The sequence below is a fragment of the Marmota flaviventris genome, chromosome 3 (assembly GCF_047511675.1).
Source record: "Marmota flaviventris isolate mMarFla1 chromosome 3, mMarFla1.hap1, whole genome shotgun sequence".
Lineage (NCBI taxonomy): Eukaryota > Metazoa > Chordata > Mammalia > Rodentia > Sciuridae > Marmota > Marmota flaviventris.
The window spans coordinates 101780724-101794810 of record NC_092500.1 but is presented as its reverse complement, the minus strand read 5'-3'; positions in this window follow the sequence as shown (position 1 = coordinate 101794810).

The window sequence follows — 14087 nt, the reverse complement described above, 5'->3', positions numbered from 1 at the left end:
ATTCTGATTTGGAAGATCTGGAATGGATTCCAAGATTCCACATTTCTAGGGAGCTCCCAAGTTGTGTAGTTGTTTCAGGTCCAGGGACTACATTGAGTGGCAGGACTTCGCACCTTCTTGGGCAGCTCTTGACATGCACATGCCAAGCTGCACAGGGGAGATGATGTTATCTCCTAAAACCACAAGGTGAACTGTTCCATTTCCTAAGTTGTTTCTTCAAAGGAAAACTCACTTGATATGTTTATCTGTAAATAAAGGGGAAGTTGAATTTCAAAACCAAGTAGGAAGGGAAATGATATGGTTTAATTGACGTTGACTTTAACTTTAATGGTTATTATTTTGTTTTATTGTTAAAAACTCACTACTGAAAGCATTTCAGAACATTTTCATCAAATAATTACATCTTCCTTGATGTTAGGTTTTTATCACTGACCGAAATACCTGACAACAATCTAGAGAAGGAAAGATTTATTTCAGTTCATGGTTTCCAAGGTTCAGTCTATGGTGGGCCAACACCATTGTGGCGTGTCCACCATGAAGCAGAACATCATGGCAGAAGGGCTTAGTGGAAGAGCACTACTCCACTCATGACTGCCAGGAAGCAGAAAAGGAAGGGAGAGAGGAACTGCAGGGAAGATGAAGTCTTCCAGGCCTCACCCACAGTGACCAACCTCCTCCAGCCACACCCCACCTGCTTACAGTTATCACCCAGTCAGTCCATTCAAAGTAGGTTGAACTGGTTGGGTTACAGCTCTTCACAATTCAATCATTTCACTGCCAAACATTCCTGCATTAACAGGGACACCTTGTATCCAGACAACAATATCCCTTATTATAAGCTTGTCCCTTTGTAAGATAGCTCTTCTAGAACTCTTGCAGGTCTATACAGGTTTGTTCCAGCAGAGTATATCAACTGGGTTGATGCTGCAGCCTCTGCAGTCAACCCAGCTCTAGCACCTCCCTTGAATGCACCTTCCTTTTACAATACTTAAAAGTTGACCATAAAGCTTTCAGAGTAAATTTCAAAGCAAACACAGATATCAACTCTAAATATGTTCTTCAAATAGCTTGTCTTAGCTATTTGAACATTTGGAATTAAAGAATTGGCATTTAAATATATCTGATCAACCAGCTGTGAAAGTACTCACATAATATTTTTTTAAAAAAGCTTTATTCTTTAATTGGGTTTGGGTTTTTTTGGAGATTCTGAGAATCAAACCCAGGTCCTCCCAGACACTAAGCAAGCACTCTACCACTGTACCCCAAATCAAAAACATCATTCTTATAAAAGCAAAATCAATATTCTGTACTTATTTAATAGATTTGGTTTCAGATAACTCAGCTATTTAAAAAAAAAAATGGATATTCCTTACAAGGCCAAAAAACTGCTGAGAGAATTTAAAGGAACATACTATACTGAAGATTCTGAAAGGACTAGTAATAATTAGTGTTGATTAAGTGTTTGCTATGAATCAGACTTTATGCATTAAGTAGATAAACTTGTAAATCTCGACAACCCTCTGCATGGGAGAATTTGAGGTTTTGGAATGGGCAGAAGAGATCACCAGATTTCCTTTTAATAGAATGCTTGTTCCCTGTGGAGTATGCACACATGTCTTCCAATAGGTCATTTTACAACCCTGAAAAGGTAAAAATTGACTTATAGGAGCTGGGTGTGGTGGTGCATGCCAATAATCCCAGCTATATGGGAAGCTGAAGCAGAAGAATCACAAGTTTGAGGCCAACAAACTTAAAAATGTGTGTGTGTGTGTGTGTGTGTAGCCAGCTTATCAAGATCATGTCTCAAAATAAAATTTAAAAATTGGCATAGAAAACTTAAAATAATGTGCATATTTCCTGGCTCACTATGCAATGATTCCTATTGATGGCAGTACAAATGAGTTTTGTCCTCTTTTTTTTTTTAATTTCTTCTTGATTTTTTTATATCTTTATTTTATTTATTTATTTATTTTATGTGGTGCTGAGGATTGAACCAAGGCCTCACACACGCTCTACCACTAAGTCATAATCCCAGCCCCAAGTTTTGTCCTCTTGAAAATAAGGTCAAATCTCCATGTGAAAAAGTTTTAACACTTTGCTGATTCTCTCATTAAATAAAATCTTTGGCATGTGTTCATTTTGTGTCTCTGAGTATTAACAATTTCCACCCTAGATGCTAAAAATATTTTAAATTTCTTATATGTTATGTTCTTATAAGATAGATACTATTGATATTCCTACTTTATAGGTGAGAAAACAAACTCATTTACTGAAGGCCACAAAACTGCTAAGCAATAGAAGTTGGATCAAATACCAATAAGCCCAGAGTTCCAAAGTCTGTCCTTTTAGTCATCTTGCCAGCACTGTTTCTTTCCACAAAAAAGGAAAGAAGATCCCAAAAGTTTTGAGTTATGACAGCTTCAATGGAGTAAGTTCTAGTTTTCCAAAAAGACTTAGTTGAGGGAATAATACTACTACTCGCATTACTTTAGAGGATGTGGCTTTTTTCGTAACATGGAAGTATTTTCACCTTTAAGCAGGTCATATTCTACAAACCACATTATTACAATTTTTTCCTAACTTGTTAGGACAAGGAAAACCGTTCAAAATAAATTTAATACACAATTACATAAGTCTTGCCTCCTGTCTAGTTGTACAAAGTTCTACAGGAATGAAAATAAAAGTAAGTGACAGGATTGGGGATGTAGTTCAGTGATACAGTACTAACCTTCCATGCCCGAGGCCCTGGGTGGGACACACACACACACACAGAAACAAACACACACACTAACCAGGCCGGATGGTGAATACCTGCAGTCCCTGAGATTTGGGAGGCCAAGTCAGCAACTTCAAGGCGAACCTCAGAATCTTAATGAGCCCCTATCAGAGGATGCAGTTCAGTGGTAGGGTGCCCCTGGGTTCAATTTCCGGTATCATAAATAACTAAATACATACATACATGCTTCAATGATTACCCTACAGAAAAAGAAGGAACAAAGGAGATTAATATTCATTGAGCATTTGTGAGTGGACAATGGGAAATTGTTTCCCACAAGTTACTCTTCTTAATCCTCATAACACTCCCATGAAGTCAGCTTTATCTCACAATTGTACCCCAGCTTCCCAGTCTAATTGTTTGTCCTCTTCCCTCAATAGTTTCTAATGTCCTTTTTGTACCTACAGTTTTACTATTTTTATTAAAATCACACCAAAATTCTTTGGAGAATTAATATACTCAGAATTGCATATTAGTAATACTGGAGAGAACTAGATGATTTAGACATACTAAGCCTAATGGTGTGCCTGCAGTCTAACTTCCAGAACAGGTCAAAAACTAAGGAAACGAAAAGTGGCATGTGCCACATCTAACGTCATTTGTTAACAAGCACAGCATGTGTTCCAGCCACTCAGGGCTCTCTTTATGGGCAAGCCTCTCTTTAATCAGACAAGTGGTTTGCCCTTCAGTCATCACTTTTGCCAATTTTATGACATTTATCGCTTTCCGATCTCCAATCAACAACAGAACACTTACTCTTCAGTGAGCTCGGAACTCTTTAGTGACTTCAGAGGTGATAGACTGATAACCACAGTTTTGTCAACGTTGAACAAATGAAACAAGAAATAGCCTAAAGACTGTTTTGTCAGTCCATATCTCTTAGACCCCTGAGTTTTATTTCTGTTTCAAACTTGAACCCAGAAATTAGTATCCTGGATTAATTTTAGTTCCTTGCTTTTAGGAAAGAAACAGCCATATGAATTACACCTCTATGTCTTTTTAAGATTACAGCCAAAGACATTATCAACTACCTTATCCACTATTTTCTATGTAAGGTTTCATGTAATAAGTTTTTCTCAGAACTTAGTACAGTAAAAGTTTGTCTGTTCAGGTAGGTGTAATGGCACACACCTGTAATCCCAGCTACTTGGGAGGCTGAGGCAGGAGAAGTGCAGATTTGAAGCCAACCTTGGCAACTTAGTGAGACCCTGTCTCAAAACAAAAAATAAAAAGGGTTGGGGTTATAGCTCAGTGGTAGAGAACTCCTGAGTTCAATCCCCACTACAGGGCGAGAGGAAGTTCGTCTGTTCAAACTTTGTGATGTATACAATCAGGCAGATTAGTCCTGTGGGTTCTTCTTTCTGGCTTCCCCACCACAGATCACAGAGCCACTTAGCGTGCTTACTGCCTTACCCGGCTTCCTCCTAACAGGGCCCCTGTGGCTTTCCATAGTTTCTGATCTCCTTTTTCATGTTTTTTTTTTTTTTTCATTATTGTTTTGTGGTGCTGGGGCTCTAGCCCAAGTTTCATGCATGCTAGGCAAGCACTCTACCACCACCAAGTTTCACCTCCAGCCCTCTTCTTTTTATACCTACAACTTTATTGTTCTATGTTGCCTTATTTTTAAAAACTACCCCTAATTTAGAGAAGAGTTAAATAAGGGACTAGTAAGTACATATTGTTAACTTGGATATACATTAATAATTTGAAGTACTCACTTCTTAAAACATATGGGAATGAATAACTCATAAACCATTTCACGGAATACAAATTCTGATGTGAGTCACCTAAGCAAAAGTGGCAGTAAAGGTAAGAGTTGTAGTATACTATCACTCTAGCACTTTTTTTTTTCATAGAATGAATAGGTCAGATAAATGACAGGTAAAATATCAATCTCTGTGGCCAGGGAGGCTAGGGCAGAAAGATCGTGAGTTCAATGCCAACCTCAACAACTTTGCAAAGGTCTAAACAACTTAGTGAGACCCTGTCTCAAAAAATAAAAGATAAAAAGGGCTAATGATGTGGCTAAGTGGTTAAGCATCCCTGGACTCAATCCCTGGTCAAAAAAAAGGAAAAAATAGACAATATATAAAAAAAAATTATGCCAGGCATGGTGGTACACTCCTATAACCGCGCAACTCAGGAGGCTGCGGCAGGAGGATCAAAAAGTTTGAGGCAAGCCTGAAAAACTTAGCAAAACCCTCTCCCCAAATAAAAATAAAAAAGTCTGCAGTTGTAGCTCAGTGATAATGCACCCCTGGGTTCAATCCCCAGTTCCAAAAAAAAAAAAAGCAATATAGTAAGTATAACTCCATTCAATTTAGTAAACCAACATATATGGTCAGACATTGTAATATGTGTTATGTATAGGAGTAGAAAAGGTAGGACAGGTTTCCTCACCCTCCCCAGGATCACAACCCACACTCCTATAGTAAAAGACAGAATAATAAAAGAAAAGTGGGTTGAGGTATACTCAGTTGGTAGAGCACTTGCCTCACATGATGAGACCCTGGATTTGATCCCAGTACTGCAAGAGAGAGAGACAAAAAAAAGCATCACCAATTTATTTAATCAATTTTACATGAAATGGGAGCCTCCAGAAATGAAGAGGCAAACACCCTGGGAAAACTTTTTACGCTTAAGTTTGATGAACAGACATCCATGTAGAAATGTGATACAACCAATGGACTGAGGGGGGAAACCCAGCAAGGTCTGTCAGTTCAGATTCTTCTTGGCCTCTTGGGTGACATTCTTCCTACCAGGTGTGAGGCAAAAACCCTCTAGAATGCAGGTCTTTAAGGGAGAAAGGAGAAAGTGAGCTTTCTAGATTTTATGGCTTGTCTTGGAAAAGACAGTTTCTAGTTTCCATGCCCCACCTTGGAAAGAGGAATTCTAATTTCACTCTTTGGCTTCAGAGGAGAAAAAAGAACAAGAGATAGGAGGGCAGAAGTAGGTCAGAGAAACCTTGCTTCTGAGGACTACCAATCTCCTTTATTTCAAAGTGATCAGCATCCAAGGCACCATATTTTGGGGGTATCATTTTATGAACTGCAACATGTAAGGTCAGAGAAGAAAGTCCCTAACTTAAAAGCAGTGGAAGTGTCTACTAAAGGAGATATACAAGAACACAAACCACAGTATAATATGCTTTTACAAAGGTCAGAATAGACCACTGATAATCCCAGGGACTTGGGAGGCTGAGGCAGGAGAATCACGTTTTAGGTCAGCCTCAGCAATTTAGTGAAGTCCTGAGCATCTTAGTGAGACCCTGTCTCAAAAAATAAAAAGGACTGGGAATGTAGCTCAGTGGTAAAATTCCCTGAGTTCAGTCCCCAATACCAAAACAAAACACATAAACACACACACACACACACACACACACACAATTATCAACATAGACACAGGGAGTTATGAAAAAACACAAGAAGAACTATAATGACTGGAAGAAACATGGAAGCTTCCCAAAGAGGCTTTGTATGAGCTGAGATTTGAAACACTGGAGTCAGAGTAAGTCAGGACTAGAAGGGAAAAGGGGATGGTTACGTGGGACAAAAGCTGCCATGTTTAAAGGCACAGAAGTCACAGGGCAGAGACAGCAGTCTGGGAACACCTTAAGTTGTTGAGCCTGGCAAGAGCATAGAGGAGACTGGGGTATGGGAGGAGAGGTGGTTTCCCCTGTTATTGTGTGTGTCATGGGAGACCTAGGTTAGGAGACCTGAGTCTTACAGGAGTCTCATGTACCATGCTAGAGTTTGGAATTCTCACTAAAACATTTGGGAGACTCTGAAACACTTTAAGTTAAGATCTGATAATAATATCAGATTTACATTTTTAGAAATCTAATTTATATTTAGAAAAATGCTGCTGGCAACTTTGGAGAATGGAGGCCAGACCAGACGCTTAGCAGCCAGGGGCTGGGCTGGTAATCCCATGAGAAGCAATTAGAGCCTTGTAGTACACAAAGGTGGAGAGAACATGGTAACAAGCAGGGACTTCTGCTTCTTCTACTGGTGAACCAACCAGGTAATTGGGATCAACTGGCATACCGAAGAGAGGGTTGTTTTTTGTTGTTGTTGTTGTTGTTTTGCGATATTTGCTTAAATTTTTTTTTTATAATTTGATGAAAAGATTTTTTAAACATCAAAGAACTAATGAGCTGGTAAGGAAGCTTTGCACCAAGAACTAGGAAAAGACAAAAATCAAGAGGTTAAGGTATAGCATTTGTCCAAGCAAAGTGGTAGCTGAGGGACTCAGCTGTGCTTCCAACAGAAATTTTCCACTTGGCTTCAGGGATTGCATGATTTAGGGGATCCATGAACTTGGTTAAGAAAACAATTAGGCTGAGAGAGGCAGTAAGATGACAGGATAGTTGGTTCCCTAGTGGCTCCTTGGCATGAACCAATAAAAGCAGACAGGCAGCTTTTCAACTAGGTGGGTGAATGATCAAGAATTTGGGGGGAGACTTTACTGGAATGTAATACTTGACACTCAAAACAGATCAGAGACTCAGGAGATTTTGGACAATAAAATAAGAGGAAAAGATCCACAGCCCCACAGCCACGATAGAGGCTAGAGGCACAAACCAGAATCATGCCTACATGAACACAGTAAAACAATAAAGGAATTAAAGGAACCCCTAATCTCAGGAAGACTGAGGCATGTTGGAGTATAGAGAGCTTAGAGATCATAAACACTGCTTAGAAATAATAAGCTGTACTGCACAGTATCCACGTCTGGGGAGTAGTTGGGGAAGCCACCATCTCTCTTGGTGATGTGCATGGAAGGAACTATTTTGCAGCTGTGGCACCAGGGCCAACAGCTAGGGGTGCTGATTACAGGCAGAACTAAGTCTGGCCAGAAAAACAAACTGGGCAAACACATTGCATGACAGAGAGTATGCCTAAGTAACCAGGAGAAAATCAAGCATGGAGAGAGGTTTACACAGGGGAATACTGGTCACAGAAACCACCCGCTTCCCCCAATCTGGATGTTTGCAGGACTGGCTAGAAGAGAAGTGCCTGACCAGGAATTAGAAAGGGCAGGGGCAAGAGAGATCAAGTTTGGAGACTGAATCAGAGACAAGGAATCATGGGGTCTGCAGATGAAGTAGTAGGCTAAGAACAGGCTCCTACACCATTACAAGTGGAACCCAAAGGAGATTCCTGGGGTGGAGTCTTCCAGCGTGGACTGTCAATTGCAGGGCTTGAAGGTGAGCTGACTTAAAATCTCCAGACCAGTGAAGAGACTGGAGCATATCTAAACCTACTATCTGCCTCCAGGATTCCGCCTATAGGACTAACCTTCTCAACCGCCCCCATCCTGAGGGTGGAGCTAGCATCTAAATCCAGACAAATCTACCTAACTGCTGAGAAGGGAAGCGGAGAAACTTTTGAAGTCCAAAGGAAACAATTGTTCAATTTTTCATCAAAATCCTTTTTCTTTTTCTCTCTCACATTTCTACCATTTTTGAAACCAAGTATTTTTCATGCATCAGTTTATTGAGGACTGGGATGCCTGGATAGTATATTTCAGTTTTGTTGCATATTGTTTTATTTTTACTTTTTTCTATTTTTATTTTTTTCTTTTCTTTCGGGTTTTTAAACATTTTTACTTTATGTATATTTTTCCTCTCACTTATCTGTTTCCCTGGATTCTTTCTCTTTTTTCCTCCTGCTAACAGTCAGACTTTATTAATTCTTTTTTCACTCTTCCTATAATCTTTTACTTCTATCTTCTCTCTTCCTTCCTCATAAACATCACATCCTACACCAATTTTGTACTCTCTGTCCACTATTTGAAATAGTGAACTCTTCTGGAAATTTACTGTTTAGATTGTAAACAATAATTGAACACATCATTTCTGTTTCTTGCGACAAAACTGTAGACATCTTAATAGAAGCTATTTGGCTTAAGACTATATATTGTTTACATTGGTTGCTGTTGTCTCCCCCTTAAAGGCAAGGTACTGGAAACCTTCAGGGGACACTATAAGTCTATGGGGTAGAAATTGTACTATCTCAGGTCCACAGTGCTAGATGGGTAGACACAAGGGAACAAATCGCCTAAAACAAACCAAGATGCTCCAACAATAGAACCCATTGAAAACACAGTAGAAGAAGGTCAGAGAAGGAGTTTAGAATGTACATAGTTAAATTGATCTGTGACATAAAGGATAATGTAAGGAGTGAAATCAGAGATAAAATTCAGGAGGTGAAAGATAATTTCAATAAAAAGAGATTCTGAAAAGAAATCAAGCAGAAATCTTCAAAATGAAGGAAGACAAATCAAATTAAAAATTCAACGGAAAGCACCACCAATAGACTAGACCACTTGGAAGACAGAACCTCAGGCAGTGAAGAAAGAATATATAATCTTGAAAATAGGGTTGACCATGGAGAGAAGATGTTAAGAAACCATGAACAGAATTTCCAAGAATTATGGAATAACATGGAAAAAAAAAACCAAATTTAAGATTAATCAGGATAGATGAAGGCATGGAAGTACAAACCAAAGGAGTGGCCAATCTTTAAAAAAATGATATCAGAAAAATTCCCAGACTTAAAGAATGAAACGGAAAATCAAATACAAGAGGCTTATATACAACAAATATACAACAGACCCACACAAAGTCACATTATAATGAAAATGCCTAACATAAAGAATAAGGATAGAATTTTAAAATATGTGAAAGAAAAATATCAGATTACATACAGGGGAAAGACAATTTGAATTTCAGCTGATTTCTCAATCCAGACCCTCAAAGCTAGGAGGTCCTGGAATAATACATACCAAACTCTGAAAGAAAATGGATGCCAACCAAGAATTCTATATATAGCAAAATTAAACTTCAGATTTGAGGATGAAATAAAAACTTTTCATGATAACCAAAAGTTATAAGAATTCACAATTAGAAAGCCTGCATTACAGAACATTCTCAACAAAATATTCCATGAAGATGAAATGAAGTTGGGTGCAGTGGCACACACCTGTAATCAGGAGGATCTGGAGTTCAAAGTCAGCCTCAGCAAAAGAAAGGTACTAAGCAACTCAGTGAGATCCTGACTCTAAATAATATACAAAATAGGGTTGGGGATATGGCTCAGTGGTCAAGTGCCCCTCAGTTGTTCAATCCCCAGTACCAAAAAAAAAAAAAAAAAAAAAAGATGAAATTAAATAAAAAAAGTGAAAACCAGCAAAGGGAGGAACTACATTAAAGGAGTAATCAATCAAAGGAGAAACTAACTCAAATTAAAAACCAGAAATAAACCAAAATGGCCAGGAACACAAATCATATCTCAATTATAATCTTGAATGTTAGTGGCCTAAACTCATCAGTCAAAAGACATAGACTGGCAGATTGGATTAAAAAGCAAGAGCCAACAATACACTGTCTCCAAGAGACTCACCTCATAGGCAAAGACATCCACAGACTGAAGGTAAAAGGTTGGGAAAAACATGTCACTCACATGGAACATGTAAACTAGCAGGGGTTTCTATCCTCACATCAGATAAAGTGGACTTCAAGCCAAAGTTAATCAGAAGGGAGAAAGAAGGACATTTCATATTGCTTAAAGGAATTACACATCAACAAAACTTAACAATAGTAAATCTTTATGCCTCAAACAGTGGAGCATCTGCATATGTCAAACAAACCCTTCTCAATTCCAAGAATCAAATAACCACAACACAATAATACTGGATCACACCTCTCTCACCGGATAGATCCTCCAAACAAAACTAAATAAAGAAGATATAGAACTAAAAAATACAATTGATATTTTATACTTAATAAACATACATAGGATATTTCATCCATAAGTGACTGAATATACTTTCTTTTCAGCAGCACATGGATATTCTCTAAAATAGATCATATCTTATGCCATAAAGCATCTCTTAGAAAATATGCACACAAAAAAGATAATACCCTGCATTCTATAAGATCATAGTAGAATGAAATTAGAAATCAATGATAAAATAAAAATAGAAGCTACTCTAATACCTGGAGACTAAATAATATGCTATTGAATGACAAATGGATAGCAGAAAAAATCAGGAATGAAATTTAAAAAATACTTAGATGTCAACAAGAATAGTAATACAACATATCAAAATCTCTGGGACAGTGTGAAGGCAGTGCTAAAAGGAAATTTCAATGCATTGAACTCATTCATTAAAAGAATAGAAAGTCAACAAATAAATGACCTAACATTATATCTCAAAGCCCTAGAAAAAGAAGAACAAATCAATACCTAAAGCAGTAGAAGGCAGGAAATAATTAAAATCAGAGATGAAATTGAAATAAGAGAAACAATTTAAAAATTGACAAAAAGTTGGTTCTTTGAAAAAAAATAAAATTGATAAACCCTTAGCTATACTAACAAAGAGAGAGAAAACTCAAAATACTAAAATTTGTGATTAAAAAAAGGAAATATCACAATGGACCCTACTAAAATACAGAGGATAATCAGAAACTATTTTGAAAATGTATACTCCAATAAAATAGAAAATCTTGAGGACATCAACAAATTTCTAGAGTCATATGATTTACCCAAATTTAATCAGGAGGATTTACGCAATTTAAACAGATTAATTTCAAGCAATGAAATAGAAGACACCATAAAAGCCTACCAATTAAGAAAAGCCCAGGACCAGACGGATTCTCATCCAAGTTCTACAAGACCTTCAGAGAAGAACAAACACCAATACTCCTTAAATTATTCCATGAAATAGAAAAGGAGGGAACCCTTAAACTCATTCTATGGAAGCTAGTATCACTCTGACACCAAAGCAGACAAAGATACATCAAGGAAAGAAAACTTCAGACAAATATTCCTCATGAATACAGATGCAAAAATCCCCAACAAAATTCTGGCAAATAGCATACAAAAACATATTAAAAAGTTAGTGCACCAGGATAAAGTGGGGTTCATCCCAGGGATGTAAGTTTGGTTTATTGCATAGAAATTAATAAATGTTATTCATCACATCAATAGACTTAAAGACAAAAATCATATTATTATCTCAATAGATGCAGAAAAAGCATTTGACAAAATATAGCACTCCTTCATATTCAAAAAACTAGAGATAGTAGGAACATACTTCAACTTTGAAAAAGTTATCTATGATAAACCCAAGGCCAATATCATTCTAAATGGAGAAAAATTGAAAGCATACCCTCTAAGAATTGGAAAAAGACAAGATGCCCTCTTTCACCACTTCTATTCAACATCATTTTTGAGACTCTAACCACAGCAATTGGACAGAAGAAAGAAATTAAAGGGATATGAATAGGAAAAGAAGAACTCAAACTATCACTATTTGCCTACAACATGATTCTATATTTAGAAGACTCCAAAATTTCACCAGTAAATTCTAGAACTAATAAATGAAGTCAGCAAGGTAGCAGGATATAAAATTAACCTCCATAAATCAAATGAGTTCCTTTACATCAGTGATAACTCCATTGAAAGATAAATTAGGAAAACTACCCCATTCACAATAGCCTCAAAAAAATTAAATAAACTACTTGAGAATGAATCTAACAAAAGAGGTGAAAGACCCCCCCCCCTTAATGAAAACTACAGAACACTAAAGAAAGAAATTGAAAAAGACTTTAGGAGATGGAAAGATCTCCCATGCTCTTGGATAGGCTAACAAAAGCATTATACAGATTTAATTCCTATTAAAATCCCAATGACATTCTTCATAGAACTATAAAAAGCAATCATGAAATTCATTTGTAAAAATAAGAGACCTAGAATAGTCAAAGCAATCCTTAGCAAGAAAAGTGAATACTAGACCTTAAACTATACTATAGAGCCATAATAACAGAGGGCATAATATTGGTACCAAAACAGACATGTAGACCAACGAATAATACAGAATAGAAGACATAGAGATAAACCCACATTAATACAGTAATCTCATACTAGACAAAGGCACCAAAAACGTGTTAGAGAAAAGATAGCTTCTTTAACAAATAGTGCTGAGAAAACTGGAAATCCATATGTAGCAAAATGAAATTAAACCCCTAACTCTCACCCTGCACACAACTCAACTCAAAGTGGATCTTAGACACTAAGAAAGAGACCCTGTGCCTAATGGAAGAAAAAGTAGGCCCAAATCTTCACCACATCAACTTAGGAACTAACTCCCTTAACAAGACTCCTAAAGTTCAAGAAGTAAAATTAAGAATCAATAAATGAGATAGAGTCAAACCAAAAGCTTTACAGCAAAGGAATCAATAACATGAAAAAAGATTTTCTCCCTACAGAATAGGAGAAAATTTTTACCACATGGACATGTACCTCAGACAGACCACTAATTTCCAAGATATATAAAGAACTCAAAAAACTTAACACTAAAGAAAAAATAACCTAATCAATAAATGGGCTAAGGAACAGAACAGACACTTCATAGAAGAAGAAGTACAATCAATCAACAAATATGTGAAAAAATGTTCAACACCTCTAGCAATTAGTGAAATGCAAATCAAAACTACACTGAGATTCTATCCCACTCTAGTCAGAATGGCAATTATCAAGGATACAAGCAACAAAAAATGTTGGTGAGAATGGATAAAAATGTACACTCATACATTGCTAGTGGGACTGCAAATTGATGTAACCACTCTGGAAAGCAGCATGGAGATTCCCCAGAAAACTTGGAATGGAACCACCATATGACTCAGTTAACCCACTCCTCAGTTTATACCCAAAGGACTTAAAATCAGCATATTGTAGTGATACAGCCATATCAGTGTTTATAGCAGCTCAATTCACGATAGTTAAACTATAGAACCAACCTAATGTGCCCTTCAACAGATGCATGGATAAGGAAAATATTACTCAGCCTTAAAGAAGAATGAAATTATGGCATTTGCCGGTAAGTGGATGTAACTAGAGAATATCATGCTAAGCAAAATAAGCCAACCCCAAAGGACAAAAGGCTGAATGTTTTCTCTGATATTTGGAAGTTAATTCACAATAATGAAAGGGGACTAGGGAAGAATAGAGGTACTTTGGGTTATACAGAGTGGCAAGAAGGGAGGGGAGGGGGTAAGGGGATAGGAAAAATAATAGAATGAATCAGACATTTTGACCCTCTGAACATATATGATTACATGACTGATATAATTCTATATCATGTACAACCAGAAGAATGAGTTATACTCCATTTATGTATGATGTGTCAAAATGCATTCTACTGTCATGTATAAATAATCAGAACAAATAAAAAATACTAATAAAAAAGAAAACAATTAGGCTGGGACACACATGTTCCGAGGTTATATCCTGTACCATCTTGA